General features: G+C 32.6%; 1 protein-coding gene across 6 annotated transcripts in view; it reads right to left on the reverse strand.

The window, feature by feature from the left end:
• The window catches only part of LOC143255637 (growth hormone secretagogue receptor type 1-like), an 83,282-nt gene that overhangs the window by 46,882 nt on the left and 10,059 nt on the right, over nucleotides 1-26,341 (reverse strand). For 2 of the 6 annotated variants that reach the window (XR_013030773.1, XM_076511607.1), the window contains exon 1: nucleotides 21,429-21,811. The exons of 2 other annotated variants lie outside the window; for them this stretch is intronic. The gene's annotated coding sequence lies outside the window, so the exon portion shown is untranslated. Of the gene's footprint in view, nucleotides 1-4,522; nucleotides 4,625-21,428; nucleotides 21,812-22,149; nucleotides 22,305-26,341 lie in introns of those variants that run through there. 2 more of the 6 variants (XM_076511606.1, XM_076511609.1) reach the window with 2 other exon arrangements.

Genomic DNA, 26,341 nt, shown 5'->3' on the forward strand with positions numbered 1-26,341 from the left:
ATTTAAAATTTACTCCTTTTTATACTCAATAAATAAAGTTTTCTAATTATTTAATATAACAGGTTTAGGTTGATTGCAACATTCTGACCCCTTCACAATTAAGTTTTATTCACCGCAACAACAACAAATTGTATCGTCCTGAATTGAAATAATAAGCATTACAACAACTAAAATATATTTAGATTTCACAACATTTGGTTCTCGTAGAGGACTTTTAAAATTATATCTTTCATCATTTCTTCTCTACAATTTTAATAAACGTTTAATTTTTACATTACAGTAACTAGCAGATTGCATGAACCTTTATATATTATTTAGGGAGGAAAAATACCACATAAAGTAAATCTTTTAGAACAATTTTCTTTTTTGCAGTTGTTCACTGACGATTATATCTGTTATGAAATTAAGCCTTATCTTCGGTATCGGAAAAATAAGCATATTTTAAACTGAATCTGATTTCTTATTTTATATTTATACTTGTCTTATTTCCCTCCTTTTCAGTGGCTGGGACAATGGTACAAACAATGAGGCAGACAGAACCCAAATAGGTTGCTGTGTAGCTTTGGGCTGAAATAACAGTTCAGTACAATTCTGAACCTTGCATCTCTTCTATCTGCCGTTGCATTTATATAATGAAAACAGTATTTTTTAATAAAACCTCTAATGTTCATATTAGTAGAAAAAACACACATGAGATAGGATATATATAACTTTTCTATTCATGTGTTGAAATGTAGACTTAATAATTATTAAACGGTTAAATGTTTACAGGGAAATTGTAAGCTAAATAATTCTTTATGTTTGTTATCGAGAGATGATTTTTATTAACAGATAAAATCAATAGTAACAGAGACCTATCACATCACTGGAATACTTTTCCTTCTAAAACAAAATTATTTCACGAATACTTTGCTCGAGTCTATGAATGACATTTAAAAAACACAAATGGCAATAAACTTTAATTCTTTTCTTCTAAAGAGTGCAAACTATGACAGAAAAGGTGAAGAAAATGAAATATGTGGTTTTTATGGAACTTTATGCGACGCTTGTGCTAATAACTCATCATTTGTTTTATGGTTTTCAATTACAAAATGATGAACAATTTTCACATACAAATGGAACAAAATTTAAAGTTCAAAGAGCATATAAGTAGCATACTTGTTTTCCATTATAAACAAGCACACCAACTGATAGGAAGAGGAAAGATTCAGTATTGATGCCACCTGGTACTAAACTTTATTAGAGCTACTCTTATGGTTTCGAGGATTTATCAGTTGTATTCAAAAGAACAGAACAGAACAGAAAGAGTCTCTTTGGACGCTAATTAATTTCATGGTCTCGTAGAATACTGTCAGATAAGTATGACTTTTTCTTCAGTTATAATTACATAGTTTCACTTAAAAACACATTAATTTCGTCTTATTTGTGAAAAGTTAACCCTTATTGTGTGGAAGGACGTATGTTAGTCAGATGTATCTCAGAACGGCTGGCGTGGGGGCGTTATAATGTTACGATCAATCCAACTATTCGTTGGTAAAAGAGTATCCCAAGAGTTGGCGGTGGATGATGATGACTAGCTGCCTTCCCTCTAGCTTTACACTGCTAAATTAGGGACGGCTAGCAAAGATAGTGCCCGGGTAGCTTTGTGCGAAATTCCAAAACAAACAAACAAACAAACATACCAACAGAACGGCTGGTGTGGGTATTCACATTTTTATTGATAAGAAGAGAGCAACATTTTGACCTTTTTAGGTCATCTTCAGGTTAAGAAAGAGAGAATTTGCAAGTGACCGTTGCCAGACACATGCCATAGGGACAAGAGTATAAACGGGTATGGGATTGTAGGAAGCGTTGCAGGTGGATGTTAGGTTATTAATTAGTATAGGTATAAAGGTGTTCTTTTATATTGGTTTAATTTTGGTTTTAGTTGCTATATAAGTAGGGTGGGGTTTTTTATTTTTGCGTTTTCCTACTTAATATCTGGGTGTTTTCTATGATTATGTTGTGTTTATTTGATTTACAGTGTTCAAAAACGTGTGAAGGTGTTTTTTGTGTTTTTTAAGTCTAGATTCCATTTTCCGCTTCTTTCTCAGTTGTTGCATTGTATTTTATAAATTATGTGGGTGTTGTGTTTGTCAGTGTATTTTTTACATAGTATGAACTTTAATTTTGGTTTTTGAATAAATTTGGTGTTTACTGGAATGTTCTGTTTTGTTGTAAGTTTTTTTCCAAATGTTGGTTATTTTTTTCGCTGATGTCTGGAACATATGGTATGCAGCAGTATAAGGTTTTATAGTTTGTTGTATCTTGGGATTTATTATTGTTTGTTTGTTATTGGTCTAGGCGTACGCGTATAATTGTTTCACGGTTTGTGAGGTAATTTGTTGATGTTAATGAAGTGTTTTTTATTTTGTTGATTTCATCGTTAATTTTATCGGGTGAACATTGTTTTATGGCTGTGTTTATTTGGTTTCTTAATACGTTAAGTTTTTGTTTTGTTTCATGTGTGGGTGATTTTTCTGTGGATTTCTGTTTAGAATTGTGTACCAGTTCTTGTGATTTTGAGGTTAAGAAATGATATTTGGCTAGTTTTTTTTTTCCTATTCACAGGCGAACTTAATGTTGGGTTGTGTAGAGTTAACGTGATTGAAAAAAAACTAAGTGTTTCTTCTGTAGATGTGAATTCAGCAACTGTATCATCAAGTAAAACTAATGAATAAGAAGAACTAAAAATTTCGAAGATATTTATTGGTATTGTTTCTAGCCTACATTGCCGTTGAACTTCGAATTTATGTTTTGTTACAATGACCACCGTTTTATTGTCAGATCTAGTAGTAAAATTAATACTTTACATTCAAATAAACATGCTAATTACAGATAACACTAACGACCTACATTTATCAAGGGTAAAAATAATTACAGATATATCAGAGATAAAATAACAAGTTTCATGAAAAACACCCAAACTAAAATCTTTAAGCAAAAGTAGAAAGGTAGAAACGTGTTAGTAAACGTATTTTGCGATTAAATAACATCTTTGTATATATGAGCATCTTAATATGTATTTAACTCATCCGCAATTAACTTCATGTTCTTTGTTTAGAAGATACTGCAAATAATGATCAGTTGAATACCACAAGGCTTTAGGAAGAAGGGATTAATCTGCATATTCCACGCACCCTTCAGAAATCATGCTTTTTGAAGACTTCTGATCAACCAATGGCGAAATTTCACATTTATCTTTAAGTTTTATTCATTGAAAGCTGAATAAACAAGTTAGCAAATTCTAACTCTGTACAGTTGCCAAATTTTCACCCAAGTAATTGTACTAATTTAATTTAAATGGAGAGTAATAATTACTAAAAAAAGTAAAATTTAAAGTGCACAGTACAGCCAAGAGAACAAATACTTGTTAATAAAACTATGTTCTTAAAATAAGGCCCGTTTTTTAATGCAAGTGTGGGCGAGATATATTTTATAAGAAACTACTGCTGGGTCTAGTGTAAACCGGTTCATTAAACCATATTCAATGTAAATGCTGTTAACTAAAAGGGTAGCAAAATTTAAAATAACGGGGTTAATTGGCCTCCACGTTGACTGGAGCTATGGTTAAACGACATACTTGTAAGGACACGATCCTAATCATACAAAAAAATTTACATTGATATATATATATAATCACCAGCTTAAGTTTTTTCCAATCTTAAGATAGGCATGTTGTTTCATTGGTCATGCCATAGATCAACCATGAAGACAACGTTAGTTATGAGGTTGTTTGTATCTCGGCCGCTGCGGTCGAATAAGAAAGAGAACCTTCTAATGACAGCTAATATACTAAAATATGATCAAATGTGATGAGAAAAGGCACGTGGGATGACATAAATTCCACCATTAAAGTGTGTACAAAATAATAGGCACAGATTATTAGCGTGAATTGAGCACATATTTAGGTTTCGACAAAACACGTAGTATAGATTACTGATTTATAATTAAAATACCATCTACAAATATAAATATTAGTGTGTGTTATATTTTTAACATGGCGGGAATAACTGGGATTTGATTGAACGACAACAGTGTTGAACATTTAAAAAATCCAACCTTATGAATTATTATACTGCAATCATGAGTGTTGTGTACATTGACTTTAAGTTTATAATTTATTTACCATTTCTAAAATGTGCTCCGTTGACTCAACGTAAGATTTAATGGCTTATAAAATTGAATTCGGCGTTTGATTTATTTCCTGATTCTGACTCGACACAACTAGTTTAATGTTAGCCTTCTCTTAAAAGAAAAATGAAAAACAATAATTTATGAAACATTTAACAACAATAAAAAATTATATTAAAGTAAGTATAATGACATCTTGTGTTAATTTTTATTAAATTTGGAAATTTTTACTGTATCTGAGGTCATGTATAAATCTAAAAACAATTCATTTATTTCTGAACGGTAAGAGGTAGTATGTACACAAGTCTTTACTGCTAATAAAAGTACATAGGTGAAACAGAATACTCACCTCTAAGCAAATCGTAAATTTAATCACAATCTTAAAACTAGTCATTCTCCATCTTCCTCTAACAATGTTTTATACCTTCATAGAGGTTAGTCCGTGTGAAACTAAAAAGAAAAATAAATCTTTGCCTTTTCGAATTTGTAAAAATGTTTTAAGTCAATTACAGAATGATCCATGTTTAAATAGTGTGAGCATTCGTCAACCGTCGAATGGCCGAAGAGAAAACAAATCACCACTGTACTCAGTTTGTGAAATTTTACCCTTTCCTAGTTTAATACATTTGATATATGCAACCACGTTCTGCTTATGAGTTCCCATAATCAGATTCATTAACTTATTAGAGTTATATTTTTTAAATAAAAAGGTATTTTTGTGGATTTTTTCCAGACTCAATTATGTTTTAAACTACTCAGCATTTATATTTTAATGTTCTTATTTTTCACAAATTAAACGCAACAATAAAATTCCTGTTCTGAATTCAGTTAAAAATTACTTGGTTAATATTTAAGTTACGTAGAACTGAGAATGTGTTTATATTCATCCAAAGTGCTTACAAAACGCAGCAAAACGAAATTCGAATTAAAAAACAAATACGTGAGTTGAAAAAATATTCGTGTTTTTTTTTGTTGTAACTGGTTGTGTTAGCTTAAAATTCTTTTCTTATATATAAGTAAGGAACAGGAGCGTAATTAAAGAAAATTTTATCCAATTTTAGGTTTTCAGTTTAAATCTTATATTCCCTCGTCTGAAATTTTATCTTGTTTTGAAAAAAAGTTTCTTATAATTTAAATATTACTATTTAGCTTCTATTCTAAAGAAATTTTTGTTTGTTTGTTACTAAACACGTCTATCAGAGCCCTGTGTTTAGTGTTAAATGCTTCCAGACTTACCGCTAAGCCACTGAGTGACATTCTAAAGAGAATAAACAAATATTCAAAGATAGACTAAAACTTCAAAAAATAGTAAAATCTAAAAATTATTTTTAAAAAATTGTTTGATATAATTACCGAAAACACAACCGTTTGCTTCAAAAGTAGAGCGGTTACAAAAACAGAATATATATATATATATATATATATATATATATATAAAGATTATTGTTATTATATATATACAGAAGAGTATTGCTATGACATTAGAATGGTGTGACCGTATTACAGAACGTATCTAATTGATCATTAAATTGTTTACTGTTTATCCGATTATATTATTGTTTTATCTCTTCTTGCTTAACATTAGACAGGCTAGTTCTAAGTAGTTAATTTTAAAGGTATTTGTTAAGTTCTCTTTTAACATGGCCACCTTAATAGCTCTCTTTGTAGTTTCTTTGATACATAAAGTTTTACATAAATTTTAATTAAAACTTGTGTTCAGAAACGCAAAATAGATAAAATACCTGGCCTTTAATTAAAGTAACCAAACGTTGTGATAAACATTTTATGTTGGGCTACAAAAGTCTCATATCGGAAGGCTTAGCAACAAAGGTTTTTGTTTGTTTGTTTTATGGAATTTTGCACAAAGCTACTCGAGGGCTATCTGTGCTAGCCGTCCCTAATTTAGTAGTGTAAGACTAGAGGGAAGGCAGCTAGTCATCACCACCCACCGCCGACTCTTGGGCTACTCTTTTACCAACGAATAGTGGGATTGATAGTCACATTATAACGCCCCCACGGCTGAAAGGGCGAGCATGTTTGGCGCGACCGGGATGCGAACCCGCGACCGTCAGATTCCGAGTCGCACGCCTTAACACGCTTGCCATGCCGGGCCTAGCAACAAAGAAAAGCTATATTATCTTATTATAATGGAGCTTGTGATGTATACGTCCAAAATTCGGATTTCGAAATGAACCTGCACTAATCATTACCAGTTATAACTGGGTAGTATTTTTTTAAAAGGTAGTATTTTAATAGCTAAGCAATAAATAAAACAATTGAAGCTTTCACAATAAATGATATGTTTCAGATTGAAGCAATGAAAATTACACAAAAGGAGAAAGTTTCAAATATAAAACAATAAAAAAACGAACTGAAAAGAAATTGTTTTCCTTTGTAAAAATCTAATGGGTTTGCAGAACAGCAAGGCACTTTCATTGATAACTTCGTCTGCAAAGAAATATTTTAATAAATTCTACTCTGTGATGAAATACTATGATAATAGTTCATTTTTAAACTAAAATTTTAATAAAATTCTTTCTCGTAGATAGTGAACATTATTGAATGTCAAGTGTGAATACTTTGTTGTACAACTATCAGACAATTCTAAAAAAGGCCATAGGCCCGGCATGGCCAAGTGTGTTAAGGCGTTCGACTCGTAATCCGAGGGTCGCGGGTTCGAATCCCTCTCGCACCAAACATGCTCGCCCTATCAGCCGTGGGGCGTTATAATGTGACGGTCAATCGCACTATTCGTTGGTAAAAGGGTAGCCCAAGAGTTGGCGGTGGGTTGTGATGACTAGCTGCCTTCATTCTAATCTTACCCTGTTAAATTAGGGACGGCTAGCGCAGATAGCCATCAAGTAGCTTTGCGCGAAATTTAAAACAAACAAAGAAGAAAGGCCACAGACATAATAGCCTTTACAGGAACTAGCAGTTATACCTGTGGGGAGGGAGGATATTTCTGCAAGTGTTGTTAAAAATGTTTACGATAGTAATGTCGGTATTAAACAAATGTTTATTAGGTAGATTTTTTATCGAGGTGGGCGTATTTTTACGTTGTTACCGACTGTTAGCTAATTCGAAAAAAACAATATTGAGGTTATATATTAACTGAGGAATAAATTAGGAACACAGCCAAAAATGATTTAACTATAATAGAGCTTACTTTCAAGAAAATCCAACATATTATAGAAAGATATGGATTATATTCATAAGTACACATTTCTCGTATTTATATATTATTTTACCTACTGTTGATTGAGATCGAGTGTTAATTCTGCGCTTTGAAAGGAAAGGTTTCTGACATTTCCGAAATGTTCACATCAATTGTCTCACTAAATACATCTATAAGAAGAATCTTTTTGGGTCGTTACAAATACCCCGCACATGAATTCGTGCTATCTTAAGTGACTTAAATCCAGTCTTATCATGACTTCAGTTACTATGTCAAAGACTCAAATTAAATGAAACATGATTTATGGTATTTTAAATAGTGGAAATGAAAGTTTTTGGTTTTGAAATAACCTTCATTATAGAAAATGAAGTTGTATGTCTTATATAATCCATTTAACTTTCACAAAGCTCGCGTTTTCCTACTTTTGCTTTTTGTTTTGTTTTTGTATACAATGCTCAAAAAGTGAAGTAGTTATTCAACCAGAAATACTTGTTTTGAACCTACTCTGAATCTCACGAGTTACACAAAAGTTTAGGCGTGATCTTCGTCTGAACTGTGACGGATTTACTACTATATATTTATTTTAATATCGATGTATGTTTCAGTTAAACATATATTTGGAAATACATATCACTTATTGTTAAAACTCCTTTACGAAACTCCCGCCTATTTACTAAAATTGTAAGAAATTCTAGAGTGTAAGAATCAATAGTATATGCTGTACGAAAGTACTAGCATATCATTACTATTGTTGTGCAAGGTGAAATTTCTACAAATTTGCTTCACGCTTATAAAAGGTAACCATTTCAACTCGCCAAGACACAGTATATATATCATTGGTTTGCTACAGTTGGTGTACTATAAACCTCGGAAGCTATAACTGTGATTAACGCTTATTAATCGGGAGCTTCAGATATCTGACCAGGAACGTTTATAGATTTTGAACATTACAAACCATTTAACTTCAGTAGATTAACTTGAAACATTAGCATTTTTATGAAGATATTGTATAAATCCAGCTGTGAAAAACTCGTATGTGATCAGCGAAGAACCAGCTATCTCTCCGTTAAGTAAATTGTATTGATATCAACTCGATATTAATTCACTTTCGAATCATATAGAAGACTCGGTATATAAATCATTGGTCCAGCATGGGTAGGTGTTTAAGGCACTCGACTCCAATCCCCGTCACACCAAACATGCTCGCCCTTTCATCCGTAGGGGCTTTATAATGTTACGGTCAATCCCACTATTGGCTGGTAAAACATTAGCCCATGAGTTGGCTGTGGGTGACGATGACTAGCCGCCTTCCCTCCAGTCTTACACTGCTAAAGTAGGAAGAGCTAGAACAGATAGCCCTCGTGTAGCTTTGCGTAAATTTAAAAAAACAAAGCATTTGCTAGAAGCAAGTGGATGGCTGGATAGGATCCACAGATCTTCTCACTATTTAAATGTGTTCTTCCAAAAATGAACTGTAGAAATTTCCAAATGTTTTGGTTTTTTTCAAAAATTGTGTGCTCGTGAGAAAATCGAGACCACTAAATGTACCAGCTTCAAAGAACTGGGCTATACTTTATCAAATTGGTGTTCCAAAAACATATAGTTTTGAAAATTCAAAACAAACAAACAATTAAATCATTATTTGTAATAATCATCATTATTAATTGTATTATTGCTTATATATTAATATGTGTTTGTATTAAGAAAGAAAATTCTGTGTCAACTTTGTTGAGAAATATCATAAATTTAATACATCTTAACATTCAATTAACTTCACTTAAAGTTAAAATTTAACTCAGTTTCAGACTATTGAAAATTCTAAAACGTAAAAAATCTTAAAAAGTACTAAATTATCGTAGTTTAAGATTCATGTCACTTGACAAATCAAGATAATAAGTTCGTGATGTTTGTGTAACATGGACTTCGTTTAATTCTGTTGATCAACCTAATGAGTTGTATTAAGAATAGCAAACTTATGGAGTTTACAATTATATTTCATTTAGAACGTGTATTTAAAACGCAATATAAAATTGATTTAAAATTTTAAGAGGTGTGCGTAAGCTAATAAATTATGCAAAATATCACAAATGTATAATAAATACAAACTTAGTTAACATTCAGAAAAAGAGATTCAAAGTGTATTCTTCTGTTATGACCTGCTATAATGACTATTTTAAATATAAATAATGTATTTATGAATCTTAATGTGAGAAGCACATTATAGTTTTTGCGTAAAATGATTTTTACACATCATTTTTTTTACTGTGTTTTGCCTTTTTTTCTATAAAATGAAAATTGGAGACTAGATTTACACATTACATTTGTCCAAACTGAATTCATAGTAACCTGTTTTGGGAAAGTTGCTCCCTCATTTAAAATTTGGGTTTAAGAAAATAAATTATGGTAATTTTCATCAATTTATATAAAGTTTAATGTATTTGGTTTTGTTTGTTTTCAATTTCGCGCAAAGCTACACTAGGGCTATCTGCGCTAACCGCCCCTAATTTAGCAGTGTAAGACTAGGGGGAGGGCAGCTAGTCAACACCACCCACAGCCAACTCTTGGGCTACTCTTTTACCAACGAATAATGGGATTGATGGTCACATTATAATGCACCCACAGCTGAAAGACCGAGCATGTTTGGTGTGATGAGAATTCGAATCCGCGACCCTCAGATTACAAGTCGAGTGCCTTAACCACCTTGCCATGCCAGGCATCTAATGTATTTGACATTTTACGAGAGAGGAAGTTGATGGTGTGTTTGTGGAGTGTCCTTGAGAGTGACGGTTTTTTCTTCTTAGGAAAAACTAGTTAAAACCTTTGTAGAAAGGCTACTTTAATTAATCAGTGTGTTTTTCATACCTTGTAAGTATATTTTTTGTAGTCTTGATGTTTATTTTTATTTTTTGTTTATATCGCCAACAAATTTTATAGTAATTATTTTTATTGCGTCATTATGAAGAGAAATATTTTAGAATTATGCTTTCAGTCTGTAATATCTGTAATAAAATTAATTTTCACCTAGTTTTTAAAGTAATTTAAAAAGAAATAAACACATATGTATTCTATTATCTCAGTTGTTCTAAGATTGAACTCACAAATAAAGTAATGAAAGATTAAAAGGAAGAGAATCAGTTTATAATTTTTCACCTCAAGGTGAAGGAAAAGCTAAAAACAAGATTGTCCATAACACAAAAAAAGAGAGATAGAAAGTTTATTGCTCACTGAGTTATTGACAAACTTATACATAAAAAATGCACTCAGAAATTGCGTCCCATTTTAGATTTGTAGTGTCTAAATTCAGAGGAACTAACATACATAATACTACTCACTATTCATGTAGTATCTAAACGCATTTTACACGTTTGGATTATGCATTATAACGAGCTTACCGTTATAAATTTATTTTAGTACCTACGCTCGTTTCATTATTATTTTTTGCACATGACGCATATTCTTTACATTGTATTACGCAAGTCTCGCCTGTTTTCCAAATTTGTAGAACTTTCTTGAAAGTGAGAATTGATATTTTTTGTTATTTTTGAATTTCGCGTTCCTAATTTAGCAGTGTAAGACTAGAGGGAAGACAGCTAGTCATCACCACCCACCGCCAACTCTTGGGCTACTCTTTTACCAACGAATAGTGGGATTGACCGTTACACATTATAATGCGCCCACGGCTAAAAGGGCGAGCATGTTTGGTGCGACAGGGATGTAAACCCGCGACCCTCAGATTACGAGTCGAACGCCTTAACACACTTGGCCATACAGGGCCTGAAAGTGAGAATCAACAACACTTGTTTACGAAAACGAGTTAGAATATTTTTGAAACGACGAGAAAATCGTGTGATTCGTATGTAAAAACCGACAGCTATTGGACAACTACAGTCAGTGTGCTATAAGCCTCGGAAGCTATAATTGTGATTGACGCTTATCAATTGGAAACCTACAGAATTTGTCCAGGAACATTTATGGATTTCGAATATTACAAATCGTTCCTCTTTAGTGAATTACTTCTGACGTTATTATTTGTATGAGGACAGTAAATATATTCGCAGGTAAAAGTCAGCGGTGTGAGGCTAGCCAATAAAAGATATCATTAGCTTAAGTTAGGTGCAATAATATCAACTCAAAATTAATTTGCTCATCGTGGACCTGGATCGTCGATAAAATATTTAGATCTAGACCAGATATAAGACTCAGTGTTGTCTGTAAGTTTGTAAAACTGTGTATATAAACCATCATTTATAATAACTATTAGTGATATCCTTATTATAAATTGTGTTATTTTTATGTTTGCATGTTAATATATATTTGTGTTAAAAAGAAAATTGTACGTATCAATCTTGTTGGCAAATAACATAATCTTAATGCTTATTAACATTGAATTAACTACGAAGCTGAAATTAAAATTCCGTTTATTTGAAGCAGTAGTACGTAACGTACATAACATAAATAAATCAGAGACTCTTCCTAAATAAATTATAATACGTAACAGCATTTTCTGTAAAACAATATATTTTTGTTTTACCAAGATGTTTACAATATAGATGTAACGAGTCTGTAAACGTAGGATCGTTATATGACTACATGATTGATAAATTGTTTTACGTCAAATAATAAATATCATTCTCTAAAACTTAGTAAAATTATACTAGCTTGTTCTTCTTTTCATATACCAGCAGCATAACTTGTAAAACCCCTACTTGTATTTGGCTGATGTAGTGTTAAACTTATTGTGTTTATGGTTCGAAAGTAATGCGAATAATTGACAACAAAGAATGAAACCAATGAATTTAGCTGAGATACATGAAGATCGAGCAGATCCAAAATGGTTCCCAAAGTAAAGGTTCTAAACCAGTTGCTTCCTCGGAACATATTCGTTGAAACGTTTAATTTGTACCAACCCGCGATTCAAATCGATTATAAAAAATTATTCCTTGCCAATCTTGTTGACCTTTCTCCGAGGTGTCTAACTTAGCGGCGTGTGAACCATGCAAGTGGTATTTGGCCTTCGTTTGAATCGGAGCATTCTGTCGCCTGGACAACTGTTTGTATCTGGCTTGCTCAATGAAAGTATCGCCTTCTTCATTGAAGTATTTTTACGTCTGTAGTATCTTCTACTTTTATGTATGACAAGATCAAGTTTTTGAAGATTTTAACATATATATATATATATATTTTCTTTAACTACCTCTGTTAAGGAAGCTTAGTCATTGATAATATATATATACACATATACAATAATAGAAAACTTATTATTATTATTTTTAAAATAGTGGTAATGTGGAATAACAAAAGTTATTGAATGTGAAGCTAATTTTATACTTAGCACTACAAGTTGTTTTTTTTTATATCTTGCATTAGAGTGAACCCACTAAGGAAAAAAGAAAATAAATTATATAAATCCGGTTAAGTTTCATTATTATATTATAGTGTAACTGATGTAAAATGAAGGAAGAAAACAACAGAAAATAAATTACGATTGCACGTATCAAACTTAACATTCTGTAGTGGCCCACTAACAAGTTGAATTTAAAGTTTACCTGAATAACAGCTATGCACACAAACCGCCAAGTAGAAAAAAAAAAAAACACGTTGTGGCTTAGGCTTAACAGTTCTTAACTTTGAGATACTAAACACCCAGTCAGCAGTACCTGCTGTCAAAAGACGTTTGTTCGGCTCTTTGAAACGAATAACGGGATTGATTGTCACTTTTATAACACACAAACAGTTGAAGTGTAGAGCATGTTCAGCGCATTACGTCTCGATCGTAAAAATAAGAAACAATCAATGCAGAAATTTGTTTGGATCAAGCACAAAACTATATATGTTCTGCTTACCAAGGGTATCGAAACTCGTTGTTTTTTATGGTGTGAGTCCGCAGACATATCGCTGTGCCACTTCACTAGGGAGCTAATATAAAAGTACTAAATTAAAACCAATAAAACAGCGCTATGTAAAGAATTAAAAGATGTACATGTATAGTTCAAGAGAAAATGTATACAGGGTGGCCCGTAAGTCCCTACCCATCCATATATCTAATGTATCCAGTGTATCTGTGTGCTGTCACTCATTCTCGCTGCATAATATTATGCGACGCCATGTTATGTGAGACATTTTTCTCAACATAGCAGGGATTATTTTTCCAAATGCTGCGGTAACAGCTGCCTTCAACTTATCATTAGTATTACTGAATATAACATAATAATATATGGATGGGTAGGTGCTTACGGGCCACCCTGTAGATTGTGACTTGAGCAAAGAGAGATCTATTTAGTTTTCAATTGGGCCCGGCATGGCCAAGCGCGTAAGGTGTGCGACTCGTAATCCGCGGGTTCGCGCCCGCGTCGCGCTAAACATGCTCGCCCTCCCAGCCGTGGGGGTGTATAATGCGACGGTCAATCCCACTATTCTTTGGTAAAAGAGTAGCCCAAGAGTTAGCGGTGGGTGGTGATGACTAGCTGCCTTCCCTCTAGTCTTACACTGCTAAATTAAGGACGACTAGCACAGATAGCCCTCGACTAACTTTGTGCGAAATTCCAAAACAAACAAACAAAAGTTTTTAATTATAGTTACTTTAATTCAATCTTAGTGGTTATAATATTTAAAATAAATGTGAATAATATTTAATTTATTTTAAAGCTATGGAGAAAATTTTCCATTTTTACCTGAGCATATATATTTAGGAGCAATCCAAATCTTAGCTGACTGTGCCTCACTAAACGTTATTAGGATTATGAGGAAACACAGTGAGGGTACCCAAATGGTATTTTAATGTATTGTCATTATTACAATTTATAACTCTCTGATACCGATACGTGTTTCTAGTCAGTTTTATATACAGAATTGCTTTAATAAATTTTTAAATTATATTGAAAATTATTTTAGTCCTTATTTTATGGGAAACTTGGTGTTTTTCAGGTCTTAATAATTATATCAAATCTGCCGTTTAAATTTTTGTTTTCTTTTTCTCCATTCTGAGCTCTTCTTAAGTATAACCCTTTTTCACTGCCCACCTTGTTTCCAATATGAAACCCAATAATTCATTTTTTTTATCCCGTTATCGACCATCTTGTATTTTAGTTCCTCGGACGACAACTTTATTCCAAGATTGTTCTAAGATACCCTACGGCTATCTTTCGCCGTCGCAGCATCCACAGGCTAGAAATCACTGCATTAAATAAATAGATTGATGCAAAATAACACAGAACACACTATCATTAATAGAAATGTCTTTTATGTGGACACCTCCGAGTGTAACTTCCATCGTTAGTCCAGTTATATGAAATAACAATACATTCCTTATTTGTAGGTTATTCATAATCAACCACGTGTTGATAGACGTTTATATAATGTGAGAGAAAAACATTACAATTTAAAACAAGAGTCACACGATGCTAAATGTTCCTCTATATTTTTAGCAACAACGGATGAGCGGCTCATAGAACGACTCTGAGTGTTTTTTGTTTTGTTTTTTCAAGCAGAAAATTATATCTCCTAGCTCCATCATCTCTTGATCCATTTGAGATTCGATTACACTTTTGAACTCGAATAATTTATTTGACCACGCCCGAGGTCTCATAGATTAATTTATTCTAATTCAGCCTAAAATAATTTCAATTTGAGGGTGGGCTAGTAGAGATCAGGATGAGCAATAAAATCGAATCAGGTATTTGTACACTTGGTATTGCTGGTGCACAAGAATATAGCTAATTAAAAGTGAAAAATGTCTTAGATTAATCAGTTTTAATCCTGCTTAAAAGAATTTCAAGTGTCGCGGCTAATGAAGATTCTATCTTGTTTATTTTGTATTATGATTGTCAATTTGTTCTGATATATAGAACAATATAGATATACACATTCTATGGTATCTGATCTTAATGTACGATATACTTATTAGTTGCCAGTTGTCCGTAATTAACGGACAATTATTGATAAAGAAGAGATTATTTATAGAAAATTTTCTACATATCGTTTACACATAAGGTTTCGTAATTAATATTTTTTTTGCTTTAATTATATTATTATCCTATGATTTGTACAAACTTATATTCACATTATGTCATAAACGGTTGTTTATGTCATATAAACATGACATTAAAACTAAAGAAAACTAAGTCTTATATATATATATATAATTTTTTTTTTGCTTAGGATGTTCGAGTAAAGTTATTAAAGAGTTATCTCCGCCAGTTATCTAATTCTGAACTGATAGAAAAGATGTAGCTAATTAACAATACCCACTGCCAACATATTGTCTGAATGAATAGAGTGATCTTATAGATCAGATAGAACACTCAGTATAGTTTGTAAAACTCTTGTTTATAAACCACCATTAGTAATAAGTATTAGTAACAACCGTTATTACAAATTGTACTGTTTTCATGTTTGTATATTAAAATATATTTGCGTTAAAAAAAGGAAATTATGTGTATCAATCCTGTTGGCAAATAACAAAAATTTGATATATATTTACATTTTGTTAATTTCTAGATTCAACTTCAAATGTCCGGTTATTTGAAATAACAATACGTAACACATAACTTAGTCAATGGGAGAGTCATCCGAAATAATTACGATACGTAACACTGCTGAAGTGTTAGAGACTAAATCAGAAGTGGACAAATTGGAAAAAAAAATTTTATGGTTTACACGACTTTTATCATAAATTTCAGTCATACTTATTTTTAAAATTTCGCTACTAACGTATCTTTATGTTTTGTATGGTTAAGTTGAATATATCGTACCTGACAATTATTTAGTTTCTGAGAAAATGTAAGTTCAGTGATTTTAAGCACAAAATCATTCCAGGAGCTGTTTGTGCTGTAACTGTCGCAGAGATCGAATCTCGAATATTAGCATAATAAACTCTCAAACTTGCCATTGAGTCATTGGAGAGGAGGACAAGTTGTTTTAGTTGAAGCTACGCGAAGGCTATATGCACTATCTGTCCTTACTATTGTAGTGATGAACTAAAAACTAGAGGGAAATCATCTAGTCAGTACTACTCACTGCCATCTCTTGGACTACTCTTTACGAATGGGATTGACCGTAATATTATCACGATCCCACGGTTGATAGATGAGAACGTTCGATTATGGGATTTGGTTTCGCGACCCGCAGATTGCGAGTCAAGTGCCCTAACCACAAGTGTCCGGAAGTTCAACCTAAGAATAAAACAGCTTAAATTATGTTTTGTTGTTTTAAGCAAAGCCATATTGGGCTATTTGCTGTGACCCTAAAAGGAATCGAACCCTGGATTTTAGCATTGTAAGTTCGTAGATTTAAAGCTCTCCCACCCAGGGATAAATTATGTTATTAACGAGAAACAGCAACAAAACTCTGAACGACTGACCCGTTTCTTCAACTTTAGACAGTGCAGTGATATACATTGTAACTACTACGTTTTTTTCTAGGTATGCTAAAAGGACTTAAATTGGTATTTTTGGAAATAAGCTATTTGTGATGCCAAGACTTTACTAGAAAAAAATAATTCCATTTTTTTTACAAGTACTTAATCTATCAATAAACCAATGTAATTAAGATTGTTTGGCTGATACTCTATGTAGGTTAACAAGAACATGCTAAGTCTTAAATTACTTAGAAATTCACGGACGAAGGACTTTTGTAGTAATGTGCGCATGCAGTAGAACACGTGCACTGAATTCCCGTGGTTATTACACGAAACTCGTGTGTTTATTTCCAAGACAAATTACGATGTCACAACGATTATGTGCTGTTGTTTGTGTCATAATTCAAACAGGCCATTGAAAGTTGCACTTACACCTATAATGTAATTCAGATTTTCTTTTAAGTTATTCAGCGTTTAGGGGGTGTTTAACTAACACTTTCAGTATATAATTATTCTCCTATCATTTAAGAATTTTACGGATTGTTTGTTCGCACCTTATGTACACGTTGTGTTAAATCTACGGTTTAAGTACAGCTATTCCTAACTTTTGATTGTTAGTTTGCTTTCTCTCAAAGTTATGCGAGGGTTATCTGCACTTGCATCTTTAATTTTGAAATAATGGAGGAAAAGCTGCAACAAAAACTTTGTCAACTCCTAAGCTATTCTAGTGAGACGTACGTGCGAAATTTGACAACTAATATAACACACCATGTGCCCAAATTGAGAAAAATGTATTTTTAGCGATACTTTTAATATATATGTTTTAATATCTTAATTTAAACGGAAATATAAAGAACAAGTGTTAAACATTGATTTTGTGTGTCACAACTTAGAAGAACCTTCCCAACGATAGGATACGTTCGAAGACTGTCGCTACTTCCTTGTTTTAGACTTCGTTTTCAAATTTATATTCTTAACGTAAGAAGTGTGATAGTAGAAAATTATTTTGCTCTAGAATATGATCTCTATCGGAGTTATTGGCTAATAAGTTATTACTCAATAGTCTTAAAATTTGCGATAAAAATCATGTTAACTGTTGATACCTTTTTATCACAAATGCTGGGCCTCTTGGTTTCTTATCTTCATTACCTTACGGCGTTTATACAGTAACTTTCAAGTTATAACAAAATCTTTGTTCATTGCGAGTATTATGTATTCTATACCAAAGAGGTTATAACATAAGCTTGGGAGTTTGTTTTATTTAATACGTTCTTATTTTTTTTCTAAACATTCAATTTTTAAAATTACTTCGAATAAATAGGCCTGACATTTAAATTTCTCCATTCACTGAAACACAAAATGTTTTATTGAATTTTAGTGGTAATTAATATCGCAGTTGTTTTGCTAATTAAAAACAAAACAAAACAACTCTAAGCAGACGTTTGTTTGTTTTTGAATTTTGTGCAAAGCTATACGAGGGTTCTCTGCGCTAGCCATCCTTAATTTAGCAGTGTGAGGCTAGAGGGAAGGCAGCTAGTCATCACCATCAACCGCCAACTCTTGGGCTAATTTTTTTACCAAAGAATAGTGGGATGAACCGTCACATTATATTACCCTCACGGCTGAAAGGGCGGGCACGTTTGATGTGACGGTAATTCGAACCCGCTAAGCGGATGTAAACAAAAGAAAATTAATTCATTTTCAGGGAAGTAAGCACAAGAGTTACATGAAACTAGATACTTGCTTGTGAGATCGCCAATTATATATAAAATGAGTGAAGATTGCACAGAAAATGTGTTTTTATTTGAGATTTTTAATCGAAATGAATAGGACCATTATTTCTTATTTTATTTTTCACTAAATAGTGGTTTTCAATGAAGAAACGGGCACTCTCTATAAGTGAATCTCTTAAACACTCAACGACGAGAGAAGTTGACGGAAATAAAAGTTTGGTTCGTTTGGAATTAAACACAAAGCTACACAATGCGCTATCTGTGCTTTGCCAACCACGGGTATCGAAATGTTGTTTTTAGCCCTATGCTACTGGAGGGCGGAAACAAACGTATTAACATTGTTAATAATTTGATAAAATGGTATTTACTTAAAATCTATTGTAATAACACTCAGTCTGTCCTTAAATCGCACACATCTTATTATCTAAATATTTATAAATGCGTACTTATTTCAATGAATGTATACAAAAGGTGGATGTAAATATACGTTAGTATACATTTTATATCACGATAAAATAAAAGTTTAACATTTTTATAAAATTCTTACGTTAGGTCGTAGTATGTGTGTGTTTTTTATAGCAAAACAACATCGGGCTATTTGCTGAACTCACAGAGAGAAATCGAACACCTGATTTTAACGTTGTAAATCCGTACACTTACAGCTGTACTGGCCGTGGACTAGGTCGTAGGATAACTAAACTAAACCGAAAAACGTACACAACTTAACGTTAATTTATCTTTCTATCGAATATAGTCTGTACTTAAAGGATTTATTAATAGTAGATCTAAGGCAAGTGGACTTATAGATTTCGGTGTCGTTTATTAAGATAATTTTGTATTATTCTATAATTTCTATAAAGAAAGAAGTGCTGTTTCAATAAAGATATTAATTTGACCACAAATGTTTTGCAGGTTCTTGTTAGTAGTACAATAATATGGTAAAAAAGCAAAATAATATTAATAAACAAATCTTCTACAGTATTACAAATGCTACACAGCTAGCAACTATGCTAAATTAAACTATGCTCGCCCTTTCAGTCATGTGGGCGTTATAATGTGACGGTCAATCCACTATTCATTGGTAAAAGAGTAGCCCAAGAGTTGACGGTGGGTGGTGATGACTAGCTGCCTTCCCTCTGGTCTTACACTGCTAAATTAGGGACGGCTAGCACAGATAGCCCTCGAGTTGCTTTGTGCGAAATTCCAAAACAAACAAACACAGCAGCCATATTGACTTTTAAGCAGAAACTAAAAAATGAGGAGCCTTCTCGTATAAGAATAACCTCTTTCCTTATTTCTCACCTTCATGGAAGGGGAGTTGTAAAAGAAACAGAGAACTGACGTCAATACTAATTCCGTTCTCTTTTCCAATATATAATTGACCTCTTGGTTTAATTTAGGAGTAACACTTCTGCCATCTAGTTCCTGTTTGGTGCCATGAGCCTTTGATTATAATTCTAAGAAATAAAACCTATAATAAGATAGCAATTTATATGACTCTAGGGTAAATTTTAATTGGTAGGTCTATGAAGGAAGACCTATATTCATATGTGTTGGACTGTTCTAGTCTATATATCTCACACATAACTTGTCGGAGTTGATAAAGCTTCAGTATTCTGTGTTTTGGAGGTGGGCCAGTACAGTTGTGGAATTATATATTCTCCAGAAAAAAAAGTATCTAAATTTAGTCAAGCCTTCCGAATAACGCCACCCGAAATTCTTTCTTAGTAATAGATATTAGTAGCAGAACATAAACGTTCTACCCAAGACAAACTATCCTATTTTGAGAAGTGGATTGCGCGCACATAAATGATTCGTATACATAAGTTAGGACGACCTGTACCAACGCGTATGTGCGGTTTACATAAGAGTTTGATTTATTTCCCACGTGTTTTACAGGTGTTCGTATAACCAGCCTTCCTAAACCAACTCAGTATATTGAAGGTATCTGTTCCAACAGTTATTCTTAATCAGACTTCTTAAACTAGTTTCCTAGGTATCTATCCTTTACGGACTTCTTCACTAAAATTCGGGGCTAGATTCTCTGAGGTGGATAAAATACCAATAGCTCATTATGTTAAAATAACGACATCAAACAAGCATTCACCAACATTTAACAAGAGAATTAAAATGTTTATGAAGCCTAAACACGTTATTTTTACCTGATTGGAAGATCAACTTATGTCAGTTGAAAATCAAGAAAATGGAGCTTAAAAATTACTCGTATCTGACCTAGAAAGAAAGCCTTATAGTTTTATTATACTTACAGAGCGTTTTGTACGCGATTTTTTTCTCAGAAAAGTAAAGTTTTATATTACAATAAAAAGAACAGACAATTAATTGGAAGAAATATTTATCAAACTGTATAGGTTGTACGACTCTGACATATGTTGTTAGCACGTACATCAAACATTGTGTTAAAGAACTACCAAATTACTAAACTATTGTTTATGTACCTAAAACAAAAAAAACTTGTAAATTCTGAGACACATCTCCTAGCTTTAATTTATTATAGCGCAATGAACTTGCTTTTTATAAGCACCTGCTTTTAATCTTAAAATGAGCAGTATAGGCCTGTATAAAAGGATATGATACACAACCTAAAACATATACGAGTATCATGTTTACTAAGTTTAAAAGAAATGAGTAATATACAAAATCAATTAATGTTTAGATGAATAACTAAGTTATCAGCTGATTTTCGTTCTGTGGGGAAATAATCAAAGAACAGGTGATTATAATATGAATTAATGTAAGAATACGTTATTATAATATAAATTAATTAGGTTTAAGTTATTATAGTATACATTAAAGTAGGTTTATACCTCACAAAAATAGAGAAATGATCTACTTCACAAGGCTAAATCTGTCCCAGTACTAAAGTAAACGCTATTAAATAAACATTTTAGCAGAAAATCAAGCTATAACTAAAACCATTAACAACAGTAATCCGAGTTGAACTTTCTGTTAATGGTGAAATGACGTTGCCTACCTGTACGAAGTTTCCTTACTTTACATTCGATTAACGTTTGTTTTCTTTATGAATACGAGACGTTTATATTCCTTCGTTTTATATTCCTTTGAGAACAATTTCTAATGCGCCAACAGATGTTTTTCATTTTATACTCATGTTTTCCAGAATATGCCAGCAAAGTATTTCGTCGTTTCGTACAAAAGCTGAACCTGAACAAAATATGATCTTTTGACCTTGTTGTTTCTACCAAAACTGAGTGAAACTTAAATCATAAATTGTGTGCACCTATATAAATGACAAAAACTTATAGTAACTTTCTCTAAAACTCCAACACCAGTCAGCCCTTTCTCGATCTCCTTACACATGCTAAAATCACAGATGGCTCTAAAAACTTCATTATCATGAATAAATGAGCATTTGTGATTTTGTCAAACAAGGAAGTAGCTATACGATGTTTACATTACTCACATGTGCTGACACCTAGTGGTGACGATATTTAGTTTCAGGTAACCCCAGCGTAAATACCTACATGCACGTGACTTCAGTGATATATCTTCGCACTAGTTTCGTTACATTACTTATTCTTAGTTCTTCTGTGGTGTTAGAAGGTTGAAAGATGATTGGTTAAAGTTTTGAGATGCGAACTACAAACAAACAAATAAAAACAATTAAAGAAGGAAAGGCTTGTTAATATGAAATAAATATAAGCGAGTTTCATACAAATAAGAGTAGTACTCACTCACTGCACAGCCGCCGTTTCCTTTGTCGTGAAAAAATACACTTGTTTGATTGCTTGTTTTCTTGTTGGTATTAAAAATGCACAAAGCACCGAATAAGCGATACGTACGTGTGCACCCGTTACTCTAGTACTGATGCACCCTATTGCAGCATATTTCCGCACTCTACGTGCAAGGCTGGTTTTATGTAGTGTACAAGAGAAGTCACGCTGAGGGTTATGAGCAGAACTATCTGTGCAGAAACTGTGTGTAATAGAAATTCGTGTCTGTCACAGAAACCCCCATTCAACTCCACCTCTCAGATCCTAAAACACATGCTTTCTTTATGAGTGAAAATTATAAAGTGGCCAAAGGCTTATGCCATTATTCCATATAAAAGTTACAGAGCAATCCATTGAACTAATAGTACTGGTTCCCTCTTTATCATGAAACAGGCATATGTTACTGCTATTATTAGACATATACATGCAGGTAGCGATCCGACGAGTATGTCATCAGATTCTTTCATAATTACCATTTTCTTTAGTCCTCCTGTTTTACGACTTTTCAAACTGTGTAGGAACTTTATAACCACGACCATTCCCGCTGGTATAAATATGACGCAATAAGCAACTTCCAATTAATTACGTAAGAACAGTGTTTTTTAGAGTAAAGCCACATTGGGCTATCTGCTGTATTTACCGCGGGGAACTAAACTCCATATTTAAGCATTTAAATAAGTAAATTTACCGCTGCCCTACCGGGTGACCGTAATAACTAAAATTTATGTAATGAAATTATATAATTACACAAAAAAGATAAATTGTCCTTTAAATTATTAAGTTTCAAATATATTTGCTAAAGAATAATTTATGTCTTTATAAAAATGAGAAATCACAAATTTACAAACAAAATATCCCACACATAATTTCAGTACATAAATATTAGTTTTTACGGTCTTCTGGTGGGCCACTGGTAAGTTTACAGACTTGTAGAGCGTTTAATTGCAGTCGTAATAGCTTTGTGTTGATTATATTCAGGTATGAATCTGTGGACCAGAACAAAAATAGATAAATATGTCCAATAAAATTATTGAAATCTTGCCTTTTGAGACCTAATTTATTGAAAATACCCTGTTTAATGTGAAATGTTAATAGATGTTTTCATTCTCTCAAGAAGAATTCATTCTTTTGAAAAAGGATAAACAAAGTCAATGCAATTAAAGAGTTTAGCGTAGGAGCTATTTCCATACACTGCCCTGATGAAAGTTACATACGCAGTTCGCTGATGGTGGAAAACCTTAATGAAACAGTTTTATTTAAAGCAGAAATTAAGCTAAGATGCAACTGTGTCAATTAGTGGAATTTGTAAAACTAATTAGTTGCCGACGTATTCAATTCAACATCAGAATCTTAGTTTCAAGTCATAATATGTTACGATGTATGAACGAGGACATAAAAGCTAATTTTATCTGGAATTTGTTGTGTTACAAAAATATATTACAATTGTTGTAGTTTATTTAAAAGTCTGCCTATAAACGTATTACTAGAGTTCGTTGACCACCTAGTAACAATTACTACAAGTGTAACAAACAAGCCTATTACCTCCAAGTAATTTAACTACATATGTTACCTTTTGACTATGAATTGCTTCTAATAAGTTATAAATGAATAAAATACAATTAAAGTGCTTCAAAAATAAGAAAATAAAGTTGGGATTTCAAATTAAAGTCGTTATAATATATTTCTTAATTTCTGTATGTAGTTATTGTAAAACTGAGAATGAAGCGTCTTAATTGTAAAAACTAAACCTTTCTATAACACTTAATTTTAATTAATATTAATCAACGATTAAACTAAGCAATTAGAGCAAAACAAACAATGAACCTGATAACGAGTAAAACTAATTATGTTTTCGCAGAGAGAAACTCTTTTTTTTCCATTGTTTCTTTATCTTCCAAACGCTTTTCAATCAACAGCCGTTCCTTCGTTCCTCGGCGGATTGATTTCTAACTTGGTAGGGTTATACCTTGGTCTAATACTACCAGATATCCTCATTTCATTTTTCTTATTTAGGCTTTCAAAAGTATTTTGTAAGGTCAAAGGTCAAATAACTAAAAAAATGTATGTCTTGGACTTCTGTGCGTTCATATTTACTGTAATTAAGATGAACGTTGGGACAATTAAATTTTTATGCGCCCAACACACATTGACCTACAAAAAAAAACAACTATTGAATTTGCTTATTTTGTAGCTTTTTAAGGAGTCAGGACTCATAAAAATATAATTTTAGAGTTTTGGATCAATTACTCGGCGATATTTTGGTAACCATTATATGGAATTTGGTACAAATATACCTTTTTAGTGGTACCAACGATGATATAGACAGTTTGGTAATAAAATTGACCTTGTTGGGATTACATGGCGGAGACATGTTGCATCAGTCCGCAAATGTTTACATCTTTAAATGCCCCCCAGTAGCTCAGCGGTATGCCTGCGGACTTAAAACGCTAAAATCCGGGTTTCGATACCCGTAGTAGGCAGAGCACAGATAGCCCATTGTGTTGCTTTGTGCTTAATTCAAAACAACAACCACTTTAAATCTATTTTAATTTCGTACTTAGAAATATTACAATAATTGTTTCATTAGTTGGGTACCGTCACTGTTAGCATTATTGGAAGAATATTCCAAAATTTTGTCTGTTACTAACTGTACCACTTTGGGCTACTTCAGATAGAATTAATAACAACCAAAAAATTATTAAATACGAACAAGTATTTATAGAACTTTTTCAAGAATTTAAAAAAAATACAAATATAATGTCAAAAAAACCGGGCACTATGCAAGTCCAAGATTAATTATATTATGGAAACATATAAACTACATACATAAATAATTTTCGAGATCACCTAAGAGAAGGCTACATTCACGAATCCACTATTATAATTTATACTAGACTAATTCTTTGCAATTTTAAACTAGTAACCAACAATGATTGCATTATTGTTGGTTTTGGTTTTTTTTTTAATTTCGCTCAAAGCTACTCGAGGGCTATCTACGCTAGCCGTCCCTAATTTAGCAGTGTAAAACCAGAGGGAAGGCAGCTCGTCATCACCACCCACCGCCAACTCATGGGTGACTCTTTTATCAACGAATAGTGGGATTGACTGTCACTTTATAATGCCCCCACGGCTGAAAGGGCGAACATGTTTGGTGCGACCGGGATTCGAACTTGTGACCTTCGGATTACGAGTCAAACGCCTTAACACGCTTGGCCGTGCCGGGCCTGTTATTGCATTAGATGTGTGTGTTTTCTTATAGCAAAGCCATATCGGCTATCTGCTGAGTCCACCGAAGGGAATCGAATGCTTTAGATGAAGCAATCTTTAAACTCAAAGTGCTCTTTCGTGATTCGTGATGACGAGAAACCCAGTTGAAGTAAAAATGTACTCTCAAAACTGTTGGTATGGGTATTAGCACACTAATTAAAATAAATATAGAACAGCGTTTTGACCTTCTTAGGTCATCTTTTGTTAACCTGTAGATGACCTAAGAAGGTTGAAACGTTGTTCTGTACTTTATTTTAATTAAAGTGTTAATACCCATACCAGCCGTCTTGTGAATACATTCAAAGTGCTCAATTTTCCACAAAAACAGTAAATCTGTATGTACGGTAAAGGTTTGTGATAAATAAAAAACACAGAAATATTTCATTTAACTGTGTTGATATAAGTTTTTAAACGTTTTTATGTTTACCATAAACGGACTATGACTAGTAGGTTTTTAACTTGGTAAATTAATTGTTCTTGCTTTAAGAAAATATACTTTTGGTCAAATTTATGAATTAAAGCAATGATCAAACTGAAACTTTTTTGCTTTGACCAATTTTAGTGAATTTGATAGAACTTTAAACTTTTAGATTAATTCATTTGTACTTCATGTTATGTTAATATTTTCTCATTATATTCTTTTATATTTTGAAGATCTTTTCTTGCTCTTCGATGACACAAGTAGACGTAGAAAAATTCATTCTAAATTTAAAGTCTAGTGCAGCTGTGCTCCACAATACAACTAGATGAATGTTCTTTATTGTACAACGTAGCGACTAAAATCTCGTGATTCTGGTGAAATCATGAATATTTGGAGGCAGCACAAAGACTACCTCTGTATGACAAAATGCAACTTATGTTGTATCCAGTTGGTTGAATTTCATAT

The sequence above is a fragment of the Tachypleus tridentatus genome, chromosome 7, assembly GCF_004210375.1.
Source record: "Tachypleus tridentatus isolate NWPU-2018 chromosome 7, ASM421037v1, whole genome shotgun sequence".
Classification (NCBI taxonomy): domain Eukaryota; kingdom Metazoa; phylum Arthropoda; class Merostomata; order Xiphosura; family Limulidae; genus Tachypleus; species Tachypleus tridentatus.